This window comes from Bubalus kerabau, chromosome 15 (assembly GCF_029407905.1).
Source record: "Bubalus kerabau isolate K-KA32 ecotype Philippines breed swamp buffalo chromosome 15, PCC_UOA_SB_1v2, whole genome shotgun sequence".
NCBI classification, from domain to species: domain Eukaryota; kingdom Metazoa; phylum Chordata; class Mammalia; order Artiodactyla; family Bovidae; genus Bubalus; species Bubalus kerabau.
Window position 1 is genome coordinate 26,521,642 of NC_073638.1, and position 18,087 is coordinate 26,539,728.

The 18,087-nt window shown below is 43.7% G+C and overlaps 1 long non-coding RNA gene across 1 annotated transcript; it reads left to right on the plus strand.

Moving 5' to 3' along the window:
- The first annotated feature begins 325 nt into the window (after positions 1-325).
- On the plus strand, positions 326-14,179 carry LOC129628563 (uncharacterized). Its single transcript, XR_008702825.1, has 4 exons — positions 326-549; positions 4,769-4,999; positions 7,569-7,737; positions 13,794-14,179. It is a non-coding gene; the product is annotated as an uncharacterized LOC129628563 (long non-coding RNA).
- Positions 14,180-18,087: the final 3,908 nt, after the last annotated feature.

Genomic DNA, 18,087 nt, shown 5'->3' on the forward strand with positions numbered 1-18,087 from the left:
AAGGGCAGAGAATGGACAACCACACACTCTGTTTAGACCTACTCAACCATGAATGAAGGGAAATTCAGTTAGAAGTCCAGCCATAGGACTTGTCAAATTATACTATGTGGATTCTGTAAATATCAACATTTTTCTATGGATTCATTAAAACAAACAACCCTTCTTATTTATCAATGCTATTCACCCCAAGTGAAGATGACAACAATCAATTAAATAAACAAATCAAGTTTAAAAAAGCTTAACTCAAGGCAGACATGATTAATTTCCTCATCATTGATTGACATCAACTATATTAGCCAGCTTTGCTATGGTAACAAACGCCCCCTAAAATCTCAGTGGCTCAGAATCACAAGTATTTCTTTCTTGTTCACAGAGCATGTTGGCAGTTGCAGATATTCTCCATGTGTCTTCTCATTCCTGGACTTAAGCTGAACCTAATTTGGGACCTGCTGTTCTGACAGTATAAGGAATGAAGCAAGAGAACGCAAGAGAACCAGTGAAAGCACCATACTTCTTAGAGCAACACTGTCCAACGTTCCATTGGCCCAAGTAAGTCACATGATCAAGCCTGACAATGCAGGGTTGGGACTAAAATACATTCCCTCTTTTAAGGGCCTCAGTAAGTCACGGGTAAATAGGCAAGGGAGCATAATGGTCTTATGGGAAGTGGATGCGTAACTGAGATTAGACTACAAGCCTCCCTGGTGGACCCTCTCCACCCCCTCACCCACCATATTTCAATTTTGTAGCTATCTCATTTAGAAGATAATCTGTACTCTTTAATTTCATGCAGCTTGTGCATTTAGAGGCTATGATATGGGTATGGGCCCTCTCTCTGGGGGACTTTGGTGCAGTTGACAGTTCTTCCAGTCACGTAGTTTGCACAATCTCTCCTTCCTTCCTTCCTGGCATCTGCCCTACCCCTCAAGACCTCCCTCCCTCTCAGACTGGGGTAACTGACCTATCTGTTCCCATGACTGGGCAGAGGACACAAGCTACTTCAATGACCTTGTGGGATCCAGCACCAAAGCTGACCCTCCTCTGCTCCCAAAGCACCCACGGGCCACTGGGCAGGCCATCCAGCTCTACTCCAGTCATCCCTCCAGACTGGTACCTGAAAAACAGAATTTCTGCTTCAGGTAATACAGCTGCTCCTCTCTGAATAATGCATGCCGTGCACCACACCGGACCAAGGACAAGCACTTGAGAAATTGGGGAGCTTTCATTTGATTTCATTATTTTGCTTTTAGACCCAAGCATTTGCTGCTGTCAGGCATTTCAAAGAGGACAAGACAACAAGGTGTTCTGAGACAAACAGGGAAGGTCAATCATTCCTGGGGCCTTAAAGGACTGCAGTGGAGAAGGCAGGGCAGGGACAGCCCTCCCCTCAGGCACAGGGCCCTACAGGGGCCACCACGAGGGCTCCAAGGGGATCTGGAGAGACTGAGATTCTGAGGAAGCAGACTTTCTAGGAGATGCTTCCATGGAGGTAGGGAACTTCCACACGCCTGAGTTAGTGGCAGAGGAGAGCAGGGCACATGGGGAGCTGTGACATGGTAACTAGGATTCGGACTCGGAGTCCAGAGCAAAAATCAGCAGAGCAAATGGACGTTGATGCCAGAAGTTTGACTCCTCAAACAAGTACTGTTCAAGGCAATGAATTAGTCCATCTAGAGTCAAACAGCAAAGCCAGGCTAACTACCCTCAGGACCCTTCCCAGCCAGCTCCTTCCTGGTATAGGCTTCCCAAAGGGGCTGCCATATAAAACCCTACCCTGTATCATCATTCATCTGCCTAAAGAAGCAGCTTAAACCACCCCATGCTCCCTCGTCCACTTCAAACACATGGTCATCTCTAACCAGATGGGCTCTCCCCGTGCCCTGCCCTGAGAAGCACAGGTGATATCTCATGTCCACCACCCCACTTGGAGTCCCCACCCCACAGCCTCTGTCCCAGCCAGACACCTGCCATCCTTTAAGGATCAGTGCGAGTTCTACTGTTACTTGAACACTTAAGCCCATATTGATCTCTCCCTTCTCTTGATTCCTACAGTCACCTGTACTAATGGCCAGTTTGTATGATCATTAATAAAAATAATAATACAGTTTCAAACCATTATCTCACTGGCCTTCAAGTTACACTTCTCAGAGGTATAGAGTGCTCATGGGTGCCCCAGAAGCCACTCTGGGGGCAAGGAAAGACAGCGTAGGTGGTGAGCTCCATGCCCCTATCCCTCCCAAATCAACAGCTCAGCTTTTATCTGCATTTTCACTAGAGTTTCATATATAATTTTTCTTTTGAAAAAGGATAGCACTATTGACTTGAAAACCACTGCATTTTTAATTTCCTCCTCCTAAGAAGCTACGGGACGTACTGGACTAGTATCAGCAGAGGAAGTTGAAGTCTCAGAGCAGCCAGCTGTCTTGCCAAGGGAACATGGCAGGTCCTACCTTCTGTCTCCTGAGTTCGGAATCCAGGGTATTTACCTCCCACAACTGGGCGTGGCTTACCTCTGACTGCCTTGCTCACTTCTTTCAAAAGCAAAAATGGTATTTTAGCATTTATTTATTCTGTTTCCTTCCTATTCAGAGCATGGCTGTGGGCAGGTAGTAGGCATTTACCACTCACTTAGTCCAGTCTGTGATGCCCTTGGCTTCGCTGAAGATGCAAGGCCTGCCATCCTCTTGGTCCTCTCTCGGGCAGCACGTGCCTATGTGTGTGCTCAGCCCCTAGTCGTGTCTGACTCTTCGTGACCCCATGGACTGTAGCGCGCCAGGCCCCTCTGTCCATGGGATTTCCCAGGCAAGAGTACTGGAATGGGTTGTAATTTCTTTCTCCAGGGAATCCTCCCAACCCAGGGATTGAACCTGTGTCTCTTGCATCTCCTGCACTGGCAGGCGAGTTCTTTACCACTGAGCCACCTGGGAAGGGCGTACATGCCTAAGAGTTGAGTGATTTCTTCAGCTGTACTGGTACCTGGGCGTTTTGTAATCAAAGGGATACTTCTTTGCTCCCCTTTTCTCACTGTTGACATGGTTGTGTGCTAAGTTGTTTCAGTTGTGTCTGACTGTGCGACCCTATGGACTGTAGCCCACCAGGTTCCTCTGTCCGTGGGATTCTCCAGGCAAGAATACTGGAGTGGGTTGCCATGCCCTTCTCCAGGGGATCTTCCCAACTCAGAGATCAAACCTGGGTCTCCTGTGTCTCCTGTGTTGACAGGCAGGTTCTTCACCACTAGCACCACCTGGGAAGCCCTGACGTGGTCACCCAATCTTATTGTTAGCCCAGAGGATGGGGTAATACGGTGCAACATCCATATTGACACTGCTTAAAAAGCAGCAGTCAGCTCCTGGAGAGTCATCTGTACACGGTAGCAATAGCACCACTGCTGATCAGATGCACCCTCTGTTCTCTGCCCCTGTCACCAGCCTTCCTCTGTTATGGGAATGAGGTGTTTTCCACCAGGAGGAAAGATGTGGTGTCCTCCAAAGAGTTAAAATGGTACTGTAGGTCAATTACACCTCAAAAATAAACAAGCAAACTCATAGAAAAGGAGATCAGACTTGTACTTACCAGAGGTGAAGAGGGGTTGGGCGGAACTCAATGAAGGCAATCAAAAATTGCAAACTTCTAGTTATAAGATAGAAAACATCTAAGGGTATAAAGTACAACATGATTAATGTAATTAATACTGCTGTATGTTATATGAGAGATTTTAAGAGAGCAAACCCTCAGAGTTCTCATCACAAGGAAAAAATATTTTTTTTCTTTTTTTTCTTTTGTATTTACATGATGGATGTTCACTAAACTTATTGTAGTAATTATTTCATGATGCATGTGAGTCAAACCATCATTTACAATTAAAGGTATGTAGTACTGTATATTAAATCTCAGTCAAACTGGAAAAAAAAAACCACAACAAAAAGATGGGGTGTCCTCCTTGGTCTCCCACTGGCCACACTCTGGGGATACAGCATTATTCTTGTCCTCATGGCGACCCCAGGAGGGAGCACGGAGAGGACCACCTCCAGGTAGGGGAAGGGACAGAAGCAGTGGGCTGACTCACAGATGAAAAAAGAAAAAAGATAGATCGAGGTAAAATTGTTTCCAAATTGAATGTTTTTCACTATTTTCAGTGTGCTGTCTGCAGTGTTCTGAGATGATTCCCTCTCGGGGGCTTCAGAAAAGCTGTAAATAGAATGAATTGCTTTTAGGGACATACTCTGATAGTTCACTTCTCAAGGAAATATATGCTAATGCATGTAGACTATCATTATTGGGGAGACCTATGTACTGACTCTTTTTATGTCTATGAAGAGCGGGTTTCTGATTGCTAGCATTTTGCCAAAGTCTTTGTCATGCGTGGGCTGAATATCTAGCAGGAAGAGGTGGATTGAGGCACGACTACATGCTGGGTCTCTCCTAGGCCAGGGTTGGAGGGGGGGTCTTGGTTTACCCACGAAAAGTTTCTTATGAAACCGGAAGCAGAGAAAGAACATCTTTGTCTAAGGACCTAAATAAAAAAACAAACCAGTCTGATTTCATCTACAATTCCAGGATTTCAGGGTAGTTTAGAAGCAGAGGACCTCAAGGAGAGGGGAGGGGTACCCACGTGATCCAGCAGGTGTGATGCTACACCCAGCCAGAGGGTGGCAGCACCTTCCACACGCCCTGTGAGCATCTCTTCTGACCACTCCAGGGCGTTTTTATGGGACGGCCTTCCCTTGCTCACCCAGCCTCTTCTTTATTTTCTTCTGCTTTGTGAAAGTGGGTTAAACAGCACTCGGCTTTGTGAGGAACACGGCCAACAAATGAGATATCAAACGCAGCTTCCTGTGTAAGAGATCAGACTCCGCCGGGCACACACGCCGGGCTCTGCTGGAGCTCCTGGGCTCTGCAGCCAGCTTCATTTAGGATTCATAAATACTTTTGCGCGCTCCCGCACATACAGCCGCCAGAGGAATTTCATTCTGTATCATCTGCTTTCAAATGCAACAAGGTGAGAAAATGTGGCCATTTAAAAGAAGAAAAAGAAGAAGGAGGAAGAGGGGCTGAAGAAAGTCTGAGGCTCTGAGTGGCAGGCATGTAATGGTTGATGACTTGATGAAGGATGCTTCCGTCTTTATGTTCCTAGAGAATCTTTCCCCTGGCTCCTGTTCACCTGGAGCCAGGTGGGTGAATACAGCCTGGCTGGTGTAGGGCACTTTGGTCAATGACACTTTAAAAATGCTAAATTGGGTGCCTGTGAAGGTGGGCCTGAACTTTAGATATGAGTTGTCCCTAAGGTCCCTTCTTTGAGGCTTCTGGGGAGCTGGGACATTTTGAACTCCAACTTAGTTTTTAGGTATCAAATTCAAACGTCTTTGGGAACCAGGCTGAGGAATCTAAATGTACCAAACTGGTCAGATGGTAACAGAGACATGGCTGCCCTTTCTGAAGGGGGCAACAGTTTTTTGGTTCCAGTGGATTATGGCCAAATGGAATTGTTACCAACTCTCCTAATCTATATATATAAAAAAAGAAATCTATATTTTTTAAAAATATGAAATCTCCTGAATTTCAATGATATCAGCTAGTTTTAAAAATTAATTACTGTGCTGTCTGAAAAAGAAAATCCAGCAGGGTATACCCTATTTCAATTCTATCCTAAACACCTTAGTCTATCAAATACTTCCCTTCTCTGATTGTTTGAAATCGTATGATCTGTGCCCCATAAATTGCCAGGTTTGATTTTTCTGACTTGTTCTCTAGCTTTGCTCTGTTTGCTCAGCAAGACTCTACACATTTCAAGGGCAAAGGCATGTCTTTTTTTCCCCAATAGTTCCCAGTCGACAGTAGATGCTCAGCAATTTTTTGTGACTTATAACCTATTCCATTCCATGAAGGATTTGAAGAATCCTACGTAAATAGATGCTACAGAAAAAGAAAACAAATAAATGAGAGCATCAGGCTAAATATTTAGACTTGACCTATTGACTGGATGCCTGTAAGGTATGGAGCTGTTAGTTTCCTCTGGATAGCACCCAAATGTCTTCTTTAGATTATATGCAGAGCCCAGAGGGATGAGAGGATGCTTGGCACATACGGAAAGCTCATAGATTCTTGGTGGAGTGAACGAATGACAAAGCAAGTGAAATGGCCCTGGAGAAGGAGACCTATACACTGTGAGGCAGAGAGCAGAATGTATGATCCAAGCTCGGCCTGGAGCTGGGAGCCTGAATAATGAATTGCAATTTCTTTATTGAGCCTCTTTTGGTTGTAAGTGACAGAAATAACAAAAACTGACTTAGGCGAAAAAGAGGAATGTACTGGAAGGATATTGATGGAATATCCTTTCAAGCCATGAAGGAGAGGGGTTTCGTTTGGACCCACAGGAAAATCTGAACGAGATGGATCTCTTTCTGCATTTCATCTCTCCTTTGAGTTCTAGCTCTATTTTCTCCCTCAGCAGTCAGACTTCCTTCACGCATTAGGGAACAAAGCTATGACAATCTCCATGCCTCACATCCAATAGCTTCTACTCCCAGAGGAAACTGCTTCATAATCTTTCTCTTAGCAAGGTTAAAACCCAGGGGGAGGGGCTCTCAGTGCCTCACTGGGGTTTCATGCTCCCCCCTAGGGCCATCCCAGTCAACCATGACAGCCACAGAGAGGGTTGCCATGACTGGCTGGATCTGGGCAGATACTCACATAGAGTAACAACTCGGCAGATTTTTTCTTTTTTTTTTTTTATTTTTAAGCATTTAATTTATTGGAATATAGTTGATTTACAATGTTGTGTTTGTTTCAGGTGTACAGCAAAGTGATTCAGTTTTACATATACATATATTTAATCTTTTTTAGATTATTTTTCTCATATTGGTTATCACAGAATATTGAGTAGAGTTCCTTTTGCTAAACAGTAGGTCCTTGTTGGTTATCTATCTGATATATAGTATTGTGTTTGTTTCAAATCACAAGGCTTGTTTTGGGGAAGGAACATTTCTTAGAGATGGAAGCTCTGTTCTTAGAAGAAGGGAATGGTCCTGGCATATCAAAGATTCCCTGGAGTTCATGCAGCACTTGGCTACAAGTGTCTCTTTTATGTATCATCTCATTCACTTGTCCCTCTACACTCTGTTAGGAATGCAGAGTTTTTATAGTTGTTCTCATTTCACTGTTGGGAAAAAATGAGGTTCAGAAAGATGAAGCAACTTAAGCGAGGTCACACAGCTTCTAAATGACCAGTCCAGGCCTCAGGTATTTTTTTTCACTTTAATACCAGTGCTTATGCCCTTATAAGGGAGGTGAGATGGAAAGACTCTGAGCTTTCTAGAAAAGGAGTTTCTTATTACAAGATCATGATTTTCTGAAATATGTAAATCCTCAGTTTGTAGAACCCTGAATTGGTTGCTGTTCCTCAGCTTCTCCTGGAAGTTCGCTGGGATCCCCTGAGATACATGAATCTGACCTCAATGGCCATTTCCACATGGTTCAGGAATTTTGTTGTCTACCCAGGATGCATATTCAAAGACCTCCAGCCCCTTTAGCCACTCAACTCTTAGTTGTCTAATTTGGGATACTTGAAGGTATTTCTGCTTTGTGGATTGTCTGGAGTCCTCTGGACCAGAAGCACTACTGCCCACAGAAAAAGAGGAACTGGAAAAGGGGAGAAAACCCACCTAGGAGAGGCGGTGCTGACTGAGACAAAGTGGATCGTTTCCATTTCTGAAGTTGGGAGCACCTCCAGCTCACACAGTGAGTACCAAGAACATGGCAGCAGGGGGTTTGGCATCTTCCACCCAAAGATGATGAACAGAAAAGACCTCCTCAGCTTGTATTCACTTACTAGACTCCCAAGTCTCATGCCTTCTTGTGCTTTTAAGGCAAATTGTGAATATACCTCTTTCCTCCTGCATGTCAATGCCCAGAGAAGTACTGGATCGAATTGATTTGAGTTGGATCAGCCAGACCCTGTGTCCAAGCTGCCTTGCCTGAGTGCGGTCAGCGCAGCCTAATAGAAAGAAAGAATTACTCTTGACACCAGGATTATATCGCTGCCAAAGGCATCAATAACCTATTAAAGATGTGAGATAATATAACACTAATTATCAATTGAGGGAAACCATCACGAGGAGAAGGCAAGTAAAGTTTCGATTTTCCTTTCTGCATGAACCCTGCCCCTCCATCCCACAATGATTTGCTGTTCCCTGGGTTTGCCCTCATGCATAATGCAGTGATCCGTGTGGCAGGAAAACATTTCGAAAACTTCTTTCGCCTTCTCCAGGAGGCTGGGGCCAAGGTGACTTACAGCTATTCAGTCATGTAAGCAAAGCTATCTCTGAGGCAGTCCGCTGGCTGGAAGAGATGGGACCATGGACCCTCTCATCCCCCTTTGGTGTCTTGCCTAAGGGTGACATAATGAATTGCTGTGACCTAGTCAGAGAAGAAAAATACAGATATTTTTATAGATACAGAGACAAATTGATGCCTTCTCTGGCTTTCTAGCACTCCTAGTGGTGAGGAACTCTTCCTGCCTTGGAGACTTTGCTTTCTCAGAAGGAAATAGTAGTGTTTTATGTGGCTGCAGTCCATGGGGTTGCTGGGAGTCGGACACGACTGAGTGACTTCACTTTTCACTTTCATGCATTGGAGAAGGAAATGGCAACCCACTCCAGTGTTCTTGCCTGGAGGATCCCAGGAACGGGGGAGCCTGGTGGGCTGCTGTCTATGGGGTCGCACAGAGTCGGGCATGACTGAAGTGACTTAGCAGCAGCATGTTGCTGATGAAGGCAAAGGAATGGAGTTCTCCATGGTGTTATGTGAGTGTGTGCTGAGTTGCTCAGTCATGTCTGACTCTTTGTGACCCCATAAACTGTAGCCTACCAGGCTTCTCTGTCCATGGGATTCTCCAGGCAAGAATACTGGAGTGGGTCGCCACTTCATTCTCCAGGGGATCTTCCCAACCCTGGGATGGAACTCGCACCTCCTATTTCTCCTGCATCAGTAGGTGGATTCTTTGCCACTGAGCCATCTGGGAAGCCCCTAGGGTGTTATAGGGAAAGATAAATGAATTAGATAATCCCCAGTTTTATCCATCCTGAAAATTCTGGGCACTGTGCTTGGTCCTGGGCATACAATGAAAAACACTCTCTAAACGCTCAGGATGAGAGATACTGTTTCTAGAAAGATCTTGGTTTTCTTATTACTAGCTGCAAGTAATAAAACCTTCCTTCACCACCCTCACCCGCCTCCCCCCCCAAAGCACTCAGGATGTATTGTAAGGTATAAACACATATATGCTTTGCCTTTCTAATGCCTGAACTATTGGAACCATTTATTCCTTTTATTCATTCATCAGAGATATTTTGTGAGCACCAACCATGTGTCTGGCCCTTCACTAGATGTTAGGGAGCCAACAGTAAACAAGTCAAAACAAGATTTCTAGTGGGCAAGTTGAGCTACAGACCAGTCCAAACAATACACACACAAGGTAGTTACAGATTGGTATAAGTGCTCTGAAGAAGAAGTTGATAATACAATAGAAGGTGGCTGGGGTGGGGGATAAGATCAGATAAAAAGATCTCTCTGAAGAGGTGATATTTGAGCTGAAATTTATGGATTAGAAGAAGCCAGTTATGCCAAGAGATAAACAGGAAGCGTGTTGGCATCAGTGGTGTGCTGGTAAGTGTTTTACAGCAGGCTCTCTGGGGGAAAAGAAAGCCCTGATTTGTAGTGTTTGCCAGTTTCCATGGTGTAAATACTTCCACACTGCCAATTTCAAGCTGCCAGCATGATATTGCTGAACACAGAACTGGGGCAAGATGTGTAAAATGGATTCCCACTATCCTGCATGAACAGCCTCCAACACACTGCTGGTTCAGGGTTACCCAGCCACACAAGCAGGAAATGGGTCCTGGTCAATGTTAAAGGATCAGATAAGTAGACTGATGGGACTAGAGAGAAAATTTATGGGGCAATAGGTTGAGGATTCTGGTTGCTACATTCAGATGCAACTACTAAATATTAGCACACTCCACAATTCAATGCAAGAGCCACTGTACCTGATCCCTCATGATCCCACTTTAAAGCCAGATGTTCCCATATCACTGCTGCTGCTGCTGCTAAGTTGCTTCAGTCGTGTCCAACTCTGTGCGACCCCACAGACGGCAGCCCACCAGGCTCTGCCATCTCTGGGATTCTTCAGGCAAGAACACTGGAGTGGGTTGCCATTTCCTTTTCCAATGCATGAAAATGAAAAGTGAAAGTGAAGTCACTCAGTCGTGTCCGACTCTTAGCGACCCCATGGACTGTAGCCCACCAGGCTCCTCCATCCATGGGAGTTTCCAGGCAAGAGTGCTGGAGTGGGATGCCACTGCCTTCTCCTCCCATATCACTAACCTAGATATTTTCTACTTAAAAACCATAGATGTTTTGATGATAGCCATTCTGACCCGTGTGAGGTGATACCTCATTGTAGTTTTGATGTGCCTTCCTCTACTAATGAGGGATGCTCAGCATTTTTCCATGTGTTTGCTGGTCATCTGTGTATCTTCTTTGGAGAAATGTCTGTTTAGGTCTTCCACCCATTTACCATTTTTTTGATTGAGTTGTTTGTTTTTCTGATATTGAGCTGCATGAGCTGCTTGTTACTTATATACATTACCATGTGTAAAATATTAACAGATAGCTAGTGGGAAGTTGCCGGAGAAGGCAATGGCACCCCACTCCAGTACTCTTGGCCGGAAAATCCCTTGGATGGAGGAGCCTGGTAGGCTGCAGTCCATGGGGTTGCTAAGAGTCGGACACAACTGAGCGACTTCACTTTCACTTTTCACTTTCACGCATTGGGGAAGGAAATGGCAACCTACTCCAGTGTTCTTGCCTGGAGAATCCCAGGGACGGGGGAGCCTGGTGGGCTGCCGTCTATGGGGTCACATAGAGTCAGACACGACTGAAGCGACTTAGCAGCAGCAGCAGCAGCAGTGGGAAGTTGCTGTCTAACACAGGGACCTCAGCCTGGTGCTCTGTGACAACCTGGAGGAGTTGGGTTGAGGATGGGGTGGGAGGGAGGCTCCAAAGGGAGGGGATATATGTATACTTAGAGTTGATTCATAGTTGTAGTATGGCAGAAACCAACACAACATTGTAAAGCAATTATCCTCCAAGTAAACTTTTTTTAAAATCGTGAAAAATATCATGTGCCATTTAATATGTGTTTGTATGTGGATGGATAGGTGGACAGGCTTAGTGTGTGGGTACAGAAAATGAGAAACGCAGAGTCCCTGCTCTCATGGCACTTACAGACTGATAGCAAAAAGGGAAACAGGGACAGAAAACTAACATTTATTAAACACATACCATTAATAAAAATTAGCCAGGCTAGGAGGAGGGAAACATGGGAAAATTACACGTATTTTCTATACATAAAGAATAGATTTTTGCCCTTTGATGTGATTCAGAATTTTCCAGAAGGACAGAATATCTGAGCCAGATGGAGGAGTTAAGTGGTTTTCTTTGGTTCAGGCCAGGAAAATGTCATCTGATGATAACTGTGCTAATTATTCTTCTAGTAAACACATTGTTTATCCATCAAGGAAACTTTGAGAAGGAAGAAGGACCCAGGAGTTCAGTTTATAGAATTTGGCCACAGTCACCCTCAAGAATCTAGAACCTAGGACCCAGAGAGATGGGTAACATCACGGAATTGTCAACCCATAAGATGCCTTGACAATTCAAAAGTTCTTTGGGAGCAGATATCTCCACCTAATGCTTCAATACAGATGCTATAATTTATAGCATGAAGTTTATGTAAAAGATATTGTTTTCTCTGATTGGCATTTTGGGGGTAGTCCCTGATGGTAAGTACAGTCTTTTGCAGGGCTGACGAATAATCATTCAGTGTCTGGCCTTTTCAAACTGCTTTGTCAGGAGAATCTACAAAGATGTATTGATTTACCTTGTGTCAACAATGAAGTGTTGAAGAGTCTGGCAGGAAAACCAGATGGAGAAACCCAGCAGAATTGCAAAGCTGGGACCAAGGCTTGGAACTGGTTACAGACCCAGAGGAGATAGTCAGACACTTAGGAAAGAAATTGTTCCTTTAATTCTAAGTGAAGGCATAACAGTAGAAAATGGAAAAACCTTAATAGGAATGATGCTATTAGGGGTAGGAAGAGGGTTCAGAAAGGTAACTGGGTAACATGTCAATTTCCTAGAAACAAATGAAAAAAAAAATCATGAAAATAAAGAGTTTCACAAAGGACAGGGTCAGCCGATTTAAATGTAGCCAAGAAGTTATGAGATTGAGACCTGAGGAAAGGCCATTGAAACAAGTGGTTGACATGTCATTAGCCATCTTTGGGACAGTGGTTTCAGTTGACACTAGCATTTTGCATAATGCTTTTCAGTGTGTGTGTGGAGGGGGTCTTCCTTATCTATTAGTTCATCTGATATTCATAAAACTACGATGAAGAAAGTGAGGCTCAGAGAGTAAAGAGTTGATCCAGACTCTGAGCTCACATTTTCTGATTCCAGAGCTCATTCTCATTCTGTTACTTTGCACAGACAGCATTCCTCAAGAGAGCAGCTTGGAGCCAGAGCTAGGCCGCAAGGAAGGAGTGAGCTGCAAGGAGAGGGTCAGCGTTCAGGGTGGCAAGAGTAAAGCACCATCTTTGAAAGTCTGGGTGGTGAAGAGAAGCAGAGTGGTCATCAGAGGGAATATGTGTTCCAGCATAAAAAACCATCTTAAATGCTTTGGGCCAGACAAGGAAGAATTTGGTATAGAAAAAAATGGAACAGTCTCAAGATAATGGGAGAAAGGAAATGGGATCAAGAACATTTGTGGAGGGCACTCATGGCATATCTCTGGGAGAGTGAAAAGGCAGAGGAAATTCTGAGCTGAGGATCTCAGTGGATGAAGACATCGTGAGATCATCTTTAAGGCTGGGAAGGGGCACCTGTGTAGTTGGGAGAGTGAGAAGAGGGGTCAGGGAGAAGGAAAGCTGCTGTGGGTGTTTTCTTGATGACACCCTCTCTTAGTCTCTTCCTGTCTCCCTGGGGCTAGGGAGGATCCGAGACTTCTTTTAACCTGGAGTTGCCACTAGTCTGGGGCCCTAGGAGCCCTTCTTCGTGGTGACTGAGGTATAGCACAAACAGCCCTGGGCATGGACAGCCAACGCTGGCCTCAGGTTTTCCCGGGCTTTTTGTCCAGGAACTCCAGCTCCTGGACAATATACTTGCAGGCCACACTGTCTCCTCAAACTCACCGGAATGAAAACCTTTCTAAAATAACAGACTTTCAAGGGTTGGAAAGGTAACCTGGTCTAATCCTTGAGTTCCCTTTATGACAACTGCGCGAGTGTTCCACTTCATCGTTTTGTGTGATAAGGAACTCACCACTTCTCCAGGTGCCCTGTTCCTCTTTATTTTGTCTCAGATCTGACTTCTAGGCAATACAGAACTCAGAAGTAAATTGGCCAATTCCTGCTCCCCTGGGAGTGGTCGTCAAGGATTTGAAGAGAACCATCATGTTGCTTACGTTTTCTATGCCTCAGAAAAGCAAATAAAATCCTTCCTGGTTTTTTTCTGGGATTCTGACAATCATGCTCACTTTCTGGGTGCACTCCCGGATGCTCATGGCTGTAGGTGTGCCTCAACTGAGCCCACATTCTGCCTCTTTACCTTTTTGCCTGAGGCTCTGATCTCCTTGGATCTGACCACACACTCTCTGCCTCGTTTCTCTCCTCACAGGTTCATTCTGCACGCTGCTGTCAGACTAACCATCCTAAAACATGTTTTTTTTTTTTTTACAGGTCACTTCCCCTGTCAGAGAAATTGCAGCCATTCTCTGTTTACTATGAGATGAAGTTCAAATATGGCATCAAATACCCTCCCAAACAAGCACCTCAGTATTTCTCAAGTTCTTCTCTGTTCTGAATATTCTCCTCCAATGAGGGGTTGCTCATTTATCTTCCCACTTTTCATCTATTTATTCATTAAAGAAACAATTATTGAATGTCAACTGTATGCCAGGTGTTCTGACAGGTAATGGGAAGACAAATTTGATAGAGACATGATCCTTGACATGAAGGAGTTCACAGTCTGGTGAGGAAGAAAACTACATATGTACATAAACAACTTGTGTTATCAAATGTTGTTTAAAAAAATAAACAAATAATCCCTAGTTCTCATAGCAACAGTGTGCAGTGCTAACAGGGAAGGAAGCGATCTTCTCTGCTTAGAATGGGTAAGAAAGGATTCAAGGAGATGGTACTGTTTAAGTTGAGAGTGGAATGATAGGTAGAAGTGTGCATAATTAGTAAGGAAAGACAAAAAAATGTTATAGGCAGAAGCAGCAGCATCTGAAAGACCATATTCTAGAAATTTCAAGTTGTCTGACAATTCAGTAGAGTATGGGTATGTGGAAAAGGTGGGAGAAAGCAGCAGTGAGCTCCTAAATGTTTAACAATAAGCCCTTTGGGGTTGGGGATTTTTGTAGTATTTGCCTATTTCTATGATGTAAATGTTTCTGTCATGGCTGATTGCAAACTACTGATGTGACAACATTGAACACTGAGCTGGGAAAAATTGTGTTCAACTTGTTCTCACAAGCCAGTAGGAAGTAGAAAAATATATAATCAGGAAAGGATTTTACAGGTTAAGGAACTGGAATTTTTGTCCTATGGGGTTATGAGGACTCACTGAAGGACAGAAAGCTAGAGAATGATATGAATAGCTTTGCCTTAAGAAAGAAACCCACGAATTTGAAAAGATACATGTACCCCAATGTTCTTAGCAGTATTGTTTATAATTGCAAAGATATGGAAGCAACCAAGTGTACATCAACAGATGAATGGTTAAAAAAAAAGGTGTGAATATATATATACAGTGAAATACGACTTAGCTGTAAAAAAAAAGAATAAAATTTGCAACAACATAGATGGAGCTTGGGGGGCATTAAGCTAAGTGAAATAAGGCAGATAGAGAAAGACAGATACTGTATGGTATTATTATTACGTGGAATCTAAAAAATACAACCACCTAGTGAGCGCCGAAGAATTGATGCTTTTGAACTGTGGTGTTGGAGAAGACTCTTGAGAGTCCCTTGGACTGCAAGGAGATCCACCCAGTCCATTCTGAAGGAGATCAGCCCTGGGATTTCTTAGGAAGGAATGATGCTAAAGCTGAAACTCCAGTACTTTGGCCACCTCATGCGAAGAGTTGACTCATTGGAAAAGACTCTGATGCTGGGAGGGATTGGGGGCAGGAGGAGAAGGGGATGACAGAGGATGAGATGGCTGGATGGCATCACCGACTCGATGGACGTGAGTCTGAGTGAACTCCGGGAGCTGGTGATGGACATTGAGGTCTGGTGTGCTGTGATTCATGGTGTTGCAAAGAGTTGGACACGACTGAGCAACTGAACTGAACGGAACTGAGTGAATAAAGAAACAGGCTGAGAGATACAGAGAACAACTCAGTGGTGACCAGTGAAAAGAGGAAAGCAGGGAGGGGCAATACAGGGGCGGGGAAACAAGAGGCACAAGCCATTAGGTGTAAAATACCGTTCAAGCATATATCGCACAACATGAGGAATACAGCCAATATTTTATAATAGCTATAAATAAAATTATGACTTTTAAAATTGTGAATTACTATATTATACACCTGTAGCATAAAATTGTACAACAAATTATACTTCAATTAAAAATTTTAAAATAATTTAAATTTTTTTGAAAAGGAAAACAAGTAAAAACTATGCATGAGTATGAGAGCCTGGAGGAGGGCACGGCAACCCACTCCAGTATTCTTTCCTGGAGAATCCCTTGGACAGAGGAGCCTGGTGGGCTACAGTCCATAGAGTCACGGAGAGTCAGACAGGACTGAGCGACTACGCACACCTGCACGCATGGTGTGAGAGAAGTAAATGATGCAAATTAGGGGACTAGTTAAAAGATAGTGGTTCTAAACCCTACCTGTATGCTACACATTAGATTTGCCTGTGGAAATAAAAAATAATAACAATAATATTGTGACTTTAATCCCAAGATTCTAATCAAATCTATCTGGGGCTGTACCTCGGCTTCTGTATGTTTTAAGTGCTTCCCAGGTGATAATAATACAGATCATGGATTGCAAAATGCTGGGTTAGGAGGCTATTGCTCTGAAATATGTTTTCTCTTTATCCAATCTCATGTTATGCCTGGACTCTTCCAGTGCCACCTCCATTCTTCATATCTGTTCCCAGGAGCCAGTTCTTCCCTTCAGACCCAGTTCTTCCTATTTTTCTCTCTTGAGGTTTTCTGGACTTTTTTTTTTTTTTTTTTTGCTCCCCAACCTGGCCTCACTCAGAAATCGAATAACCAGTGGCCCCCAGTTTCATGCTTGGTTGCTATGAGCCAGTCCTGACTACTCTCACAGCAAACCCCAACACAGGATCCTAATCATTGAAAAAAAAAGAAGAGACAAAGGCCTTTGTAGGAGAAGATGAATAACTGAGCAATGCTAAGGCTGTGGAGATGGTGAGGAACGAATGCTGTTATAACAACAACAGTGGGTGAAGTTACTGGATGCTTACAGCAGGCTACTTTTTAGGTGCTTTCCATATATTTGTTTAAATCTCCCAACAGTTCTATGAAGTAGGTAATATTGTTAGCCTTCCTCCTTTGATATGAGGAAATTGAAAAGACACAAAATAAGTAACTTCATCAGAGTCAACAGCTGGTAAGTGGTAAAACCAACTTTCAGACTCATGCCGTTTGGCTCAAAGACTCATGTTTCCAATCATCACCTGACTCAACCTCTTCTAAGTAATGCTTAGGTCTACCTAAGAGAGGCAGACCTAAGGTTATTACTGATGTCTATGGAGGTTATTACTGATGTCTATGGAGGTTACTACTGATGTCTATGGAGGGAGCCATGGGAGTTAAATTCCAGGTTGCTACCACAGGCTTTTGAGAAGACAGGGCTTCCACCAGTCAAAAAAGAGCAACAGGAGGAAGAGACATTTTGCAAGATATGAGTCTGAACGTGTTGCTTTTGAAGTCCTGTGGGAGATCACCTGCAAATTGTTATGTTTGAGGATGTGGTGCTCAGGAAAGGACGTTTGAGTTGGAAATACAGATTCTGGTAGTTGTCAGGATTGAGGTGGTAGTTAAAGCCATGGGAATGGGGACATGACTGCAGTCACCCAGGAAGAGTTTGCTGCCTGAGAAGGGAAGAGGGTCAAAGTCAAGCAGTAAGGATACAGCTAGTTAATGAGACTCTGGGTGAGTACACTGAATGCAAAGAGTGAGAGGAGAGCAGAAGCATCGGGGAGCTTGGCACAGAGGAAGCCAGGGCAGTGGATTCTTCCCTGAAGGAAGGGATTTAGAAGCAGAATTCAGTTCTGCAGGAACACAGGTTAAGGGCAGAAAGCAGTCACTGGACTTGAACATAGAAGGTCATTGGTGCCCTTGCTAGAGTAGTTTTAGTGAAATAGTGAAAGCAGTGAGTTCTGGAAATATTTATATGTGTATATAATTATGTTTTTTTATTTTTATTTTTTTAGGCATTTTTTAAACTTTTATTTTATATTGGATTCTAGTTGATTTACCATGTTATGTTAGTTTCAAGTATACAGCAAAGTGATTCAGTTATACATATAAATATATATGTATATATTCTTTTGTATAATTTTTTCCCCATTTCGATCATTATAGAATATTGAGTAGAGTTCTCTGTGCTATGCAGTAGTTTAGACATTTCTTTTTATGATCTTAGAAGCAAAGGTCCATCTAGTCAAGGTTATGGTTTTTCCAGTGTTCATGTATGGATGTGAGAGTTGGACTGTGAAGAAAGCTGAGCACCGAAGAATTGATGCTTTTGAACTGTGGTGTTGGAGAAGACTCTTGAGAGTCCCTTGGACTGCAAGGGGATCCAACCAGTCCATCCTAAAGGAGATCAGTCCTGGGTGTTCATTGGAAGGACTGATGCTGAGGCTGAAACTCCAATACTTTGGCCACCTCATGTGAAGAGTTGACTCACTGGAAAAGACCCTGATGCTGGGAGGGATTAGGGGCAGGAGGAGAAGGGGACAACAGAAGATGAGATGGCTGGATGACATCA